Source organism: Mobula hypostoma, chromosome 8, assembly GCF_963921235.1.
Source record: "Mobula hypostoma chromosome 8, sMobHyp1.1, whole genome shotgun sequence".
Lineage (NCBI taxonomy): Eukaryota > Metazoa > Chordata > Chondrichthyes > Myliobatiformes > Myliobatidae > Mobula > Mobula hypostoma.
Genome location: NC_086104.1, coordinates 59,820,746 through 59,833,492, shown reverse-complemented (window position 1 = coordinate 59,833,492; position 12,747 = coordinate 59,820,746). Strand labels below are relative to the sequence as shown.

General features: G+C 38.4%; 1 long non-coding RNA gene across 1 annotated transcript in view; it reads left to right on the top strand.

The window, feature by feature from the left end:
• Positions 1 to 12,215, top strand: part of LOC134350121 (uncharacterized) — a 67,052-nt gene extending 54,837 nt beyond the window's left edge. The window contains exons 4-5 of the long non-coding RNA XR_010018820.1: positions 8,683 to 8,791; positions 10,969 to 12,215. This is a non-coding gene — a long non-coding RNA (uncharacterized LOC134350121). The remainder of the gene's footprint in view (positions 1 to 8,682; positions 8,792 to 10,968) is intronic.
• The last annotated feature ends 532 nt before the right edge of the window (positions 12,216 to 12,747 follow it).

Genomic DNA, 12,747 nt, shown 5'->3' with positions numbered 1-12,747 from the left:
CCCAACAATATTTTCCAATCTGTCACCTATAGTATAATGTTTTTTTTCTGATCCAAAGCAAGCTTGCTCTGAATATGGTAAGCAAGGCTCTCTCTTATTAATTTATTTCCTTGAGTTCCCATCCTTTGCTGGAATCAAGTTTATTTCACTGCACCATCAGGGGAGATGGGTCCTTGTTAAGACATGTTAAGTCTTAGACTCCATCTTCCAATATATTTTATTCATCAAGTAAGAAAAGCCACAGCAGAAATGTAAGGTCTTCCAAAGACCTGGTTAATATTTTTTCAAGAACCAACAACACATCAAATAATGGGATAAATGATCAATAATCTCATTATTGTTTGTATAATGTTGGTGAATCCAAAAGAGTGACTAACATTCCCCACATAAAGAATGCAAATTGGAGTGTTTTGGCCAGTGAGATCCAGGTTTTGAATCACTAGGTTTTAAATGATGAAGGCCTGACAATATATTTCATGTCAGGATGTACAAATAAACCTTCTCACCAAGATTCTGAGAGACCTTTAAACATGATATCATCAACAACCTTGGTTCAAATTCAGTAAATTTACAGTAAAGACCAGCTTTAACAGACGCAAACAACAGGAATTCTGCAGATGCTGGAAATTCAAGCAACACCCATCAAAGTTGCTGGTAAACGCAGCAGGCCAGGCAGCATCTCTAGGAAGAGGTACAGTCGACGTTTCAGGCCGAGACCCTTCGTCAGGACCAACTGAAGGAAGAGTTAGTAAGAGATTTGAAAGTGGGAGGGGGAGGCGGAGATCCAAAATTAAAGGAGAAGACAGGAGGGGGAGGGATGGAGCCAAGAGCTGGACAGGTGATTGGCAAAGGGGATATGAGGGGATCATGGGACAGGAGGTCCGGGGAGAAAGACGGGGGGGGGGACCCAGAGGATGGGCAAGGGGTATCGTCAGAGGGACAGAGGGAGAAAAAGAAGAGTGAGAGAAAGAATGTGTGTATAAAAGTAAATAACGGATGGGGTACGAGGGGGAGGTGGGGCATGAGCGGAAGTTAGAGAAGTCGATGTTCATGCCATCAGATTGGAGGCATTCAGGGCCATTCAGGGCCCCAGACAGTCCTTCCAGGTGAGGCAACACTTCACCTGTGAGTCGGCTGGGGTGATATACTGCGTTCGGTGCTCCCGATGTGGCCTTCTATATATTGGCGAGACCCAACGCAGATTGGGAGACCGCCTTGCTGACACCTACGCTCTGTCCGCCAGAGAAAGCAGGATCTCCCAGTGGCCACACATTTTAATTCCACATCCCATTCCCATTCTGACATGTCTATCCAAGGCCTCCTCTACTGTAAAGATGAAGCCACACTCAGGTTGGAGGAACAACACCTTATATTCCGTCTGGGTAGCCTCCAACTTGATGGCATGAACATCGACTTCTCTAACTTCCGCTAATGCCCCACCTCCCCCTCGTACCCCATCCGTTATTTATTTTTATACACACATTCTTTCTCTCACTCTCCTTTTTCTCCCTCTGTCCCTCTGACTATACCCCTTGCCCACCCTCTGGGTCCCTCCCCCTTGTCTTTCTCCCCTGACCTCCTGTCCCATGATCTTCTCATATCTCATATCCCCTTTGCCAATCACCTATCCAGCTTTAACAATGTGGCTTTTTTATAAGAGACGATCGGAAAGTACATCAGTTATGGAGCAAATATTCAAGTAATGGTGTCTTTTCAACTATAGCAGAAAACTAAGTTTCCATTCCAGCTGTAAAGAGACACGGCTTAAAAATAACATGATTCTGTACTGTGTTAGAGGGAGTAGGTGCAAATAAATGTTGCAACCTGTAAGTTAAATAACAAGAGTGTCACAAGAATCTCTTCCCTAAGGATTAAATATCAGAGCCAACATAACATGGAATGATTTGAAAGTCAAGGTACTGTATAAAAGAAAATAATTTTTAATCTCTGTAAGCATGGATATCTTAGAAAGCATTTCCTCATCTTTTATTCAATAGAAAACGGACAGTGCAGGGTCAAGTAACAGCAACTGATAATTAGAACATATTTCTAATCAGGAATCAGAATCAAATTATTCCAGTATAAAATACAACTCTATTAACAAGTTGACAATGCCAGCAGGCATGTTTTGCTCTGGCAGTGTCTGCATTGGCACTGGTCCTACCTGCTAGAGAGCAGCTGGCACAAATCAGCTTGTGAACTTCAAATGCTTGTCAAGGTTTTCTTTATTTCCTTACAACTCTATCAGTGGTGTTTGCCTTCAGACATATCACTAACAGACGGCCGGCAGTACATTGTTGGAAAAGTATTGAAGGCAAACCCCTCCAACCACCAATTACAACAAATGCATTTTTACCTGATTGTTCGTACAAATACGTAGATAAATCTAATTTTGATAAGAGTGGATTATTTTCCTTTTCATTGGCAACTATGTTAGATTAATTTGCATTGTGTCCTGTAGGTGAAGAATTCTGATATCTCTTACCTTCTTCAACTGTCATTCTCTTTGCATAAATACTAACCTCCCGTTGAGTATGCCAAATTATCAGGGTGAAGATTCCCCTATGCAACTGAGATCAAAAGTGTGAGGTCAATTATAGAAAATTAATTCATGATTTTGTTATTTATGGCATTCCTATATGAGAAATGGGCTTTAATGGTGGGACATTTAAATGGTGGGACATTTAAATCCTGGGTCCTACAACTAACTCCAAGCCACAACATACATGGTTGTTGTTGAATTAAGTGACTACATTGCCTTCAATTAGCTTGGATGCTTGTTCAAAAATTACACTGAAGTACAAACAACATTCTTGAAAACCACTAGTAGATGAAAAAAACTCATTATACAGTAGCACAGACAAAATGCTAGAGGAACTCAGCAGGTCAGGCAGCTTCCATGGAAAAGAGTAAACACTCGACCTTTTGGGCTGAGACCCTTCATCAGGACTGAGAAGGAGAGGAGAAGGGCCTGAATAAAAAGGTGGGTGAGGGGAAAGAAGCTAGCTGGAAGGTGATAGGTGAGGCCAGGCGGATGGAAATGGTCAAGTGCTAGAGAAGAAAAAATCTGATAAGAGAGGAGAGTGGACAATAGGAGAAAGGGAAGGTTGGGGAGAAGACAGGGGGAAGTAATAGGCAAGTGAGAGGACATGAAAGGACAGAGTGGGGAATGGGGGGGGGGGTGGAATTTGTTTACCAGAAGGAGAAACCAATCTTCATTATACAGTATTTGCCACTTCTTATGCAGTCAACAACATTAATATTGAGACAAGAAAAAAACCACTTTTGGTCTTTCAGCCATGCCCAGGACAATGTGCTAATTTAGCATGACATTTCCTAATGTGGCACAATCAATTGCTTACAATACAATTCACAATGTAAAAAGTTGTGACGAGCACATTTAAATGGAAGATCAATTGAATTATTCAATCACAATCCTCGAAATTTGCTGCTTTGATGAAAAACTAGCAGCAACAAGATAAGATACAGCAGACCTACTTTAAAAAGAAACTATTTGCAATGTAATTAGGTTAAAGAATGACTTAAGTTAATTTTGAACATTCATGATCAATGTGTACTAACAAAACAAATGAAAGAGACTGACAAAGAGATGTGTTCAGCATACAAGAGTCACTGAGCACGAGGAAGTCACAAGGAATTGAAATCAGATCAATTCTCAAGGGGCAACAAAATGAACACAGACTTTTGAGGAAGTGAATGTAGATATTACAACAGCATGGTGCTTCCAAACTATCTAAAGGAATTTGGCAAATCAGCTGTAGAATTCTAACAGAAAGAAGCTTCAGAATCATGTTAGCCAATATTAGGCAAGCCCTTCTAGTTGAAAACCAACAAGGTGTTGAAATACATAACCAAGCCACAAGTCAATCACTGCTACTCAGGTCTTATCATTAGCACTGAAGACCTAAGTCCATGAAGTAATTCCTCAGTATTAATAATCTGAATGATGGGAAAATTATAATTTCATTATATAAATACTCAACAGTCCTGCTCCATTTTTCTTTTCCTCGCTAATGTTCTTGATATTTTATTGCTTCCCATATCCATTGGCTCACCCACAACTTCAGCTTAAATGTCTTCAAACAGTTTCTTACACCTTCAGTGGTTCAAAAACATTCTCAACCAAAGTAATTATAAACACAAGAGATTGTGCAGATCAACACACACAAAATGCTGGAGGAACCCAGCAGGTCAGGCAGCACCTATGGAAATGAATAAACAGTCAATGTTTAGGGCTCAGACCCTTGTAGGAACTTGAAAGGAAGGGAAAGATGCAGAATAAAAAAGTGGGGGTAGGGGAAGCAGGATGAGCTAGAAGGTAATAGGTGAAGCCAGGTGGGTGGGGCTAGGAGGGGTAAAATAAGAAGTTGGGAGGTGATACGTGGTAAAAGCATAGGGCTAGAGAAGAAGGAATCAAATAGGAAAACAGAGTGGACCATGGGAGAAAGTGAAGAAGGAGAGGCACCAGGTGGAGATGATAGGCAGGTGAGGAGAAGAGGTAAGAGGCCAGAGTGGGAATAGAAGAAGAGGGAGGGGTGGGAAAAAATTACTGGAAGGCGAAATCAATGTTCACACTACAGGTTGGAGGCGACCCAAATGGAACATAAGACCATCTTGAGAGTGGCCTCATTGCAGCAAAAGAGGAGGCCATGGACCAGCATGTTGGAATGGGAACTGGGATAGGAATTAAAATGGTTGGCCACCAGGAAATTCCACTTCTTGCAAAAAAGTGGAGGTGCTTGACAAAGTGACCTCCGAATTTATGTCGGGTCTCACCAATGCAGATGAGTCCACACTATGAGTACCAAATGCAATAAACAACCCCAAAACACTCGCAGGTGTAACTTTGCCTCACATGGAAGGACTGTTTGGCACCTTGAATGGAGGTGAGAGAGGAGGTGAATGGGGAGGAGTAGCATTTTTGTTGCTTGCAGGGATATCTGGAAAGAGGGAGATTGGTGGGAAGGGACAAATAGAGAAGGGAATCATGGAGGAATGATCCCTACAGAAAGTAAAGAGCAGAGGGGAGGTAAAGATGTATTTGATGATGGGATCCCATTAAAGATGGTGTAAGTTGCGGAGAATAATGTGTTGGATGTAGAGACTCATTGGGTGGTAAGTCAGGACAAGAGGAACTCTGTAAGTCAAGATAGTATGGGAATTAGATTATTAGATTAGATTATGAGGACACACAGTCCTCTTTTATTGTCATTTAGTAATGCATGCCTTAAGAAATGATACAATATTCCTCCGGTGTGATATCAGAAAACACAGGACAGACCAAGACTGAAAAAACTAACGAAACCACATAATTATAACATATAGTTACAACAGTGCAACAATACCATAACTTGATGAAGAACAGTCCATGGCACAGTGAAAAAAGTTCAAAGTCTCTCGAATATCCCACATCTCACGCAGACGGGAGAAGGAAGAAAACTCTCCCTGCCATGCCCGACCACGGTCCAACTCTGAGTCGTCCAAAAACTTCGAGCCTCCGATCAGCCCTCCGACACCGAGTACCGAGCACCAACTCTATCCGAACAATTCAACCGCAATCTCGGTCGCCAGCAGCAGGCAAAGCCGGGGATCTTGGGGCCTTCCCTCCGGAAGATTCTTGATCGCACAGTAACAGCAGCAGTGAACCGGCATTTCAGAAATTTCTCTAGATGTTCCTCTGTGCTTTCACGTCTGTCTCCATCAAATCAGAATTGTCCACGGCCCCTATTTAATGGATACGATATCATTTTCACCGGAGAGCTGCGGATTGGTAGATTTATAAAAGATATTGGTAGACCGTTTGTCTCTAGAGATGGAGACAGGGAAATTGAGAAAGGGGAGAGAGGAGTCAGAAATCGACCAAGTGAATTTAAGGGCAGGGTGGAAGTTTTAGGCAAAGTTGATGAAATTCACAAGCTCAGCAAGGGTGCATGAAGCAGCACCAATGCAGTTGTCAATACAATGCAAAAAGAGTTGGGGGCCATTACCAGAGAATGCTTGGAACATGGACTGTTCCACATGAGAGTTATAACAGATTCTGTAATTAAGACTAATGTCCATTAAACTTCCTCTTGCTGCTTGACCTCTCGAGTTTTTGACTCTTTTACATGATCACACAATTTTCCAACATCCTTTGAACAACATTCAGCTCTACAATGCTGGGTTTGCTTAGTTCCATTCTTTCTGATTCATTCATGACCACAGCATCTCTTATTTCACACACAGCCTAATGATATCCAACTGTAAAAGGGCATGTGTGAGAGTAAATAAGCTGTGAGAATTCAGGGAAGCCAGAAGCAGAAGAATGAAACTGGTAGGATTGCTTGCCTGGGAGATGGCCTTGATTTTGTAAGTTAAATGGTCTCTTTCTATGCAATCAAAAGTACAGCTGACCTGTGTTATAGCTGTTCAAATTCCAGAAACTGACCTGTATAGCAATCGTAAAGGATTACCCTACATTGTGAGGTATGAAATAAGATTGGCTTTTACAGCAGCGAAAAAGTAAAAATAATCTGTTTTCAACTTGCGTTTCATGACACATGCACAAATGGTATGACTTTGTGTTATGGAAAATCATGTTGTGGAATGTTTTCTAGGAATGCAACCATCCTGTAATGAAGTGGACACCTGCACAGGATGTGATATAATTGCTTATCTGATATTTCATCTTAGATGCACTGCATCTTCCTCAAAGAAAGACTGGGAGGATTGAAGCTATTTTCTTCCATCCCTGCTATAAACTATGCATTTTCCTGCCACCACTCCTCCACTATCTCAGGTTATTTCAAGCCACTGAAGCCTGCCCATTATGCCTTCAGATGCATGTACTTTTTTTACAAAGAAGACTTACTCCTATTTCACAAACATCCTTTATTTCCAGTTCTACTGAATCATTCCCTCAATAAAACTTCGAAGTGGTCATTGGACTTAATTTTTTCTATTCTTTCTCAGCTGCCGATCTAAGTTCCACACTCTCTACTTGAGTTCATTTCACTTTCTGATAATCCTACACATCAAAGCACAATTACCCAGCCACATTGACCTTGAGTAGTTCTTGGCCTCTCAATATCTCAAATTTAAAATTCTAATTTAACTACAAAGGCTGGACTAATTGTAAATAATAAATCTTAACTCCTTTGATTTCTATCATTAATGCTGGCAGTAGTTAGCTTCTGTCAAAATAATATTTACAGGGCATCTGGGTCTAAACTGGTGAAATGACAACAGTTAGTAAAAGAGCATAAAATTTTAAAAAAGAATTTGTGAAATTAAATTCTGTTATTTTTGTCCATGAAATTACTTATAAAATTTTAGAGAGAACAGCTTATAGAGGTTTCTTCTGCTTATCCTCTGCCACTTCAGCTGAAGAGATGGGAACTTTGGATGAATTTCATAATAGGAATCAATTCATTAATACACTTTAAAACACATCAGGATACAAATGTCTCAGAGAATAATGTAAATGCTGTAGATGGTATTAAGTCACATCCCAACCTATCTCAATTCTGTTGAAGTCAATGAGTTGTAAATGTCTTTAACCATATTTGTTGTGATTAATTCACTTATAAACATAATGCATTTATAACATTAACATCTGTGCTTTTGCATAGTATTATTAGCACACTTACATTAATCTGTACCATCCTGAATTTCAAGAAAAACACTACTGTAAACAATTGGCTTACAAATTGGCTATATTCACAATGGATTGAATGTCATTGTTACCCTCAATATTGTATTCTGCATTGAAGGAGATGCTTTTAAAATTGACAGAAAATATAATTCCATTGGAAGTACTGAGTCAACAATAAAATGTACAGTTTTGTCCACAGGTGGTAAACCAATAAACCTAATGTACAGTATGTTAATTCTTGAGGCCAATAACTGTTGCATTAGTTGAATACGAGACTTTCCTAGTCCTTGCTATTCCTCTAAATTTATAACAGGGACATGATTGGTTGAATTTCATATAAATTTCATGTATTTCCATTATTCTGACAAGTCTTTTGAGCGTTTTTCAATAGTAACAAATGCATCACATTCTTCATGCCTGGAAAAATGGTTGATGTAAAAATAGAATAAATTCTTCAGCGCAATAGTAACTTCAACTCACTTCTTCTAGTCACTTATTACTTTGTGTTGTGTTGCATTGCAACAGTTTTAAAGATGCAGGAAAAGAAACATAATAATCTTACTTTAAGGGAGTTATTTGCCATAATTTGCACAGTTCTTAATTTTTAAAATAAAAGAATAAACCCCACTGTTTCAGTTTCACTTCCAAAAAAATTATAAAACACCCAAAGGAAAAGAGCGCTCTCATTATTATTTCTATTAAAATTACATCTGCTGATATTAACAGAACTGTTTAATGGATTCCTACTTTTGATAAAATAATAAAGAAATATCATATTTTGTTAATACTGATTATTATAATTTGGGCTATTATTAACCTAAATCAAAAGAAATGATAGTTCAAGAACTAAGGAAGAAATAGTAACACCTAATTTTTGAAGCACTGCATTCTGAAGTATTTTGAAGCACTGTAGATTAGGAGGAGACAATGGCACCTAACTGCATCTCCTTTGCTTGCATCTTCAGAAACAGCTCTATTTCCATCTTTAATATCTCCATTTTTCCCTTTCTGACTTTGGTTCTTTGCAGGAATGGGACCAGCTCTCGGGGTTTCACGACTGGCCGTTATTCTATATGCCAAGGATGTGGCCTAAGAGATTAGCTCAACTTCGTGGCTCTGGAGATGGGCGGACCAAAGGTTGGTATCCTGGCAGGAAATCGGTGTGTCGTGGGAGATGGAAGATCTCTGGCTGTGTGCACAGAGACCTGAGATCTTTGGGCACAGAGCTCGGAAACAGTGACGTAACAGACTTTTAACATCGTAAATCAGCTAGTTGTTTGTTATACCTCCCCTCTCGCTGTGAAACGGAGATATCTCTTTCTCCCTGTGGTATGTTGAATACCGGGTGAACGAGTAGTCTTTGAGGTGCTGCAAGTCTGTGTCTTTGCTGTTGCTTTGCTGCACACTTGACTGCTCAGTGGTGGGTGCCGATGCTTTAATTTGCTGGTGGGGGGAGGGGGGGTCATTGCTTTGATGCTGCTTATGCATGGGAGGGGGGAGCTGGGTAGGGCTTGGGGTTCTAACATTTAACTGTCATTCATTCTTTGGGGCACTCCTCTGTTTTCGTAGATGGTTGCAAAGAGAAAGCATTTCAGGATGTATATTGTATACATTTCTCTGACATTAAATCTAGCTTTGAAACCTTTGTATTCACATTAAAATGCTGGAACTCAGATGAACTGATACCTGATGACCTCACCACCATGGCTGCCACTCACTCACTATATTCCTCCATTCAGTGTACTCTTATATACTTTACAGTGAACATTTTCGATAAGAATTAGCTGCAAAGATCATTAATATGCAAATTAAAACTACAGCAAAACCATTAAATAAAAGTTAAAGGTAGTACACCTGCTTTCTTGGCAGATGGTTAAGTTCAACTGTATTCACTCACCTAAATTTCCAAGAAAAGTATAGAGTTATACAACATAGAAACAGACCCAACTTGTCATGAAAGTTATTATTCTGGAGCAGAAATTATCTGTAAATTCTCTAAAGAAATGAAGTGCTGGAAATGAAATGAAAAATGTTGTTGAAGTCTCCTGGATTTTCATCCACACCATTCATCCCAGGAAGGATTTCATTGGTGCTTAAATTACCTAAAATGACAAAAAAAAATCTGAGGCATTCAGATTTTTTTACTGCTCTGACAATTGGTTGACTCTGAGGACTCGGTTGTTTTGTGGGCTGGGTTTATACTACTGCTCCCATCACCCATCAAACATCTACACCCATACACGTAAAACAGCATAACATCACATTATACCCTGTTACCATACTGGTCTCACCATTTCAGATATGAGTGGCTTCAGAAAGCAGGGCAACATTACTATATCTGGAAAAGGTAAGCACATAGTTACTTATCAATTTGTCAGCAGCAAATGCAACTGGCCTGACCCAGGCTGCAGGTTCTGGCCCCTTGTTTCCTACAACATAACATGAATTCTCCCTGTCCTGCCACCACCAACTCTCTTACGTTTCCATCTCACTGCTTCACACTTCGACGTAGCCTCCTATTCCTTTCAAACTATACGATGCAAACATCTGAAGCTTTGCTGCATCACTTTCTTCAGTGCCTTTACATGCTTAAGTGTTCTTTGATTTGTCTAGGTTTTCACGCCTTTCTTACTACCTCCTGCCATTTTCCACAATCTTCTCCAGAGCCCTGTAAAATTCATTGTGATTCTCTGCATCTGAGAACTTTAGAAATTTAAAGGGTATTTGCCTTTACTCCTTTTTTATTGTTCCCTGCCAGAAAGAATTTATAAAGCTAACAAAAATTCAGACAATATTAAGTGTCAATCATGAAAAATACAAGTAGAGTTACAAGGGAAATAGAACCATAAAAGAAATTAGTAACCATGGATTAAATGTGAAATTAATCTGATGTGTCACTGATGATGAAAATTAACAGTACAGGTATATTTTCATGTCAACACATGAGGACTACATTTTTGTAAGATCCAACACTTCAAGTACACTTTCTCACCTAATAACTATTTTGCTTGCTTTTTTCTAGCATTTATTGTAATGAAAAATAACTCCAAAAGCAATAGGTCTATAACAACTAAGACATTGCATTATTTCCAGAAACATGGTGAACTGTTACCCTGAGGTAACATTTAAAAAATTTTTTTATAACTTTTTAAACAATTCTGAACCACTTGCACTTTACACTGATTGTAGTAAAAAGAAGTGTTTGCATTATGTGACATTTTGCCGCAGGATTTGCCTCAGTCAGCTGATGACAGAGGAGATGCAAAGGTCCTCGCATATATAAAATATATTCTTTTTCTGCATTACATTCACAGGTAACTGCAAGATCACATGGGAAAATTAAGTCCTAGGAAACTTCCCAGGAAAATTAGTTAATCTGTATTTGCACATTCAATGGGTAGATTTTAAAATATCCTCTTCCAAAATACTTATGTACTTCTTAGGCTGAATTGAAAAGGGTTAAAGAATCATTATTATGTGTCTAGTTGAACTGAGGATATTTTCACTAATAGTTTTGCAGTTAAAAAGGGCCATTCAAGAAGACAGAGAAAATTAGAGCAAGTTCAAGCATGTATCAGAAACCAATGTGATACTGTATTTCTTTATTGTATTTTTTTTGCCTCTGACAGTTGCTGTTTTCTACTATCCCTCTGATAAAATAAAACAGAATTTTATGCATTCCAGGACATAAATGAATTATCTTTGCATACATATATTGCTGATAGTATGTTAAAAGAAACCAAAATTGTGTGCATCATGCTGATTTCTTTATATCTACCAATTCCCTCATCATGACTCGGCTTCTGCATTACTTACATGCTTGCTTCAATGTACTTCAAATAAAACTAATTAAATACATTTTTTTTTGTCAACAAAACTTTCCTCCACCTCACGGCTACATGACAAGTGAACAGATGGCAATTTAAGGACAGAATTTATGATAGCCACAATCTTAATGTTGCATAAAGAAAAGAAAAGGCTTGCATCAAAACCACTGACAAATGTACTTGCTAATATTAATGCACTCCCTACTCATCCAATATGCTTCCTAATTGCTTTTCTGTACATAATAATGTGGCACCTGCTGCTCAACATTGCAGACACATCAGGCTTTCTCCAAAGTCAAACAGATATGCAACTGGCCCTCTCCCAGTGATAAATGTAGAGCGCTGTATCACACACAGTTCCTGTCACTGGCATAATTAAAATTTTATAGTTACAGAAAGAGATAGTAAACAGAGTTCTATAAATGAATGCATGATTGTGAAAGCATGCTTCTGCCAACTTAATGATTAGCATGCATCATGGGCTGTTAATAATTCCTGATACCAGAAAGTAAGTGGACACGTTTTACTGACTTCATATTGTTTAATTTATTTTTCACATTGTATTGTTACATCAACACAAAAGAAGCCCTGCAGAGTGTTACAATAATCTCAAATTTCTGCAGCAGCAGCAAACAAACATACCTAAATACAATTTAAAATTGTCACAGGTATATGTTGCAAATAAATAAAAAATTCAAATGTTTCACTCGTTGCTTGTAGGAATGCGTGCAATATTTGCTGCCATACTATGTCATTATTTCCTTATATTAAATTATTTGGCTGATACATTAAGTTCAGTTCATTGTTTTATTTGGGTAAATTGTAATCGCAATCTTTTTTTGAAAAGTAATATTTTCACATAAATTCCTGAGCATAAGCCTTGTCGATATATCTAGGATTTTTTTCTTCCCATATTGTTGCATGTTTTAAATGGATAAACTTTATTAATTTTTATCTACCTTTTAATGATGAAATATTAGAAAAGAAGATGAAGATGAATAAATGAATTCTCCCTTGCTACACATGTACATGAAATTTAAGACTTTGAAGACATTTTTGACAGTTATCTATTTCCATTTAGGTAGCATAAGTGACATTAGCTTTTGGCTCTCTGGGAATTTTTTGATTGAATATATAGCATTTCAAACTTTTCTAGCTATTTGGGGAATAAAATATAAATATATATTCCAGATAGAATTGTACTTAAGTTTTCGTATTCAATTTATATATAATTTCCCACTTTTTAATGGAGCAAAGCATCACAAA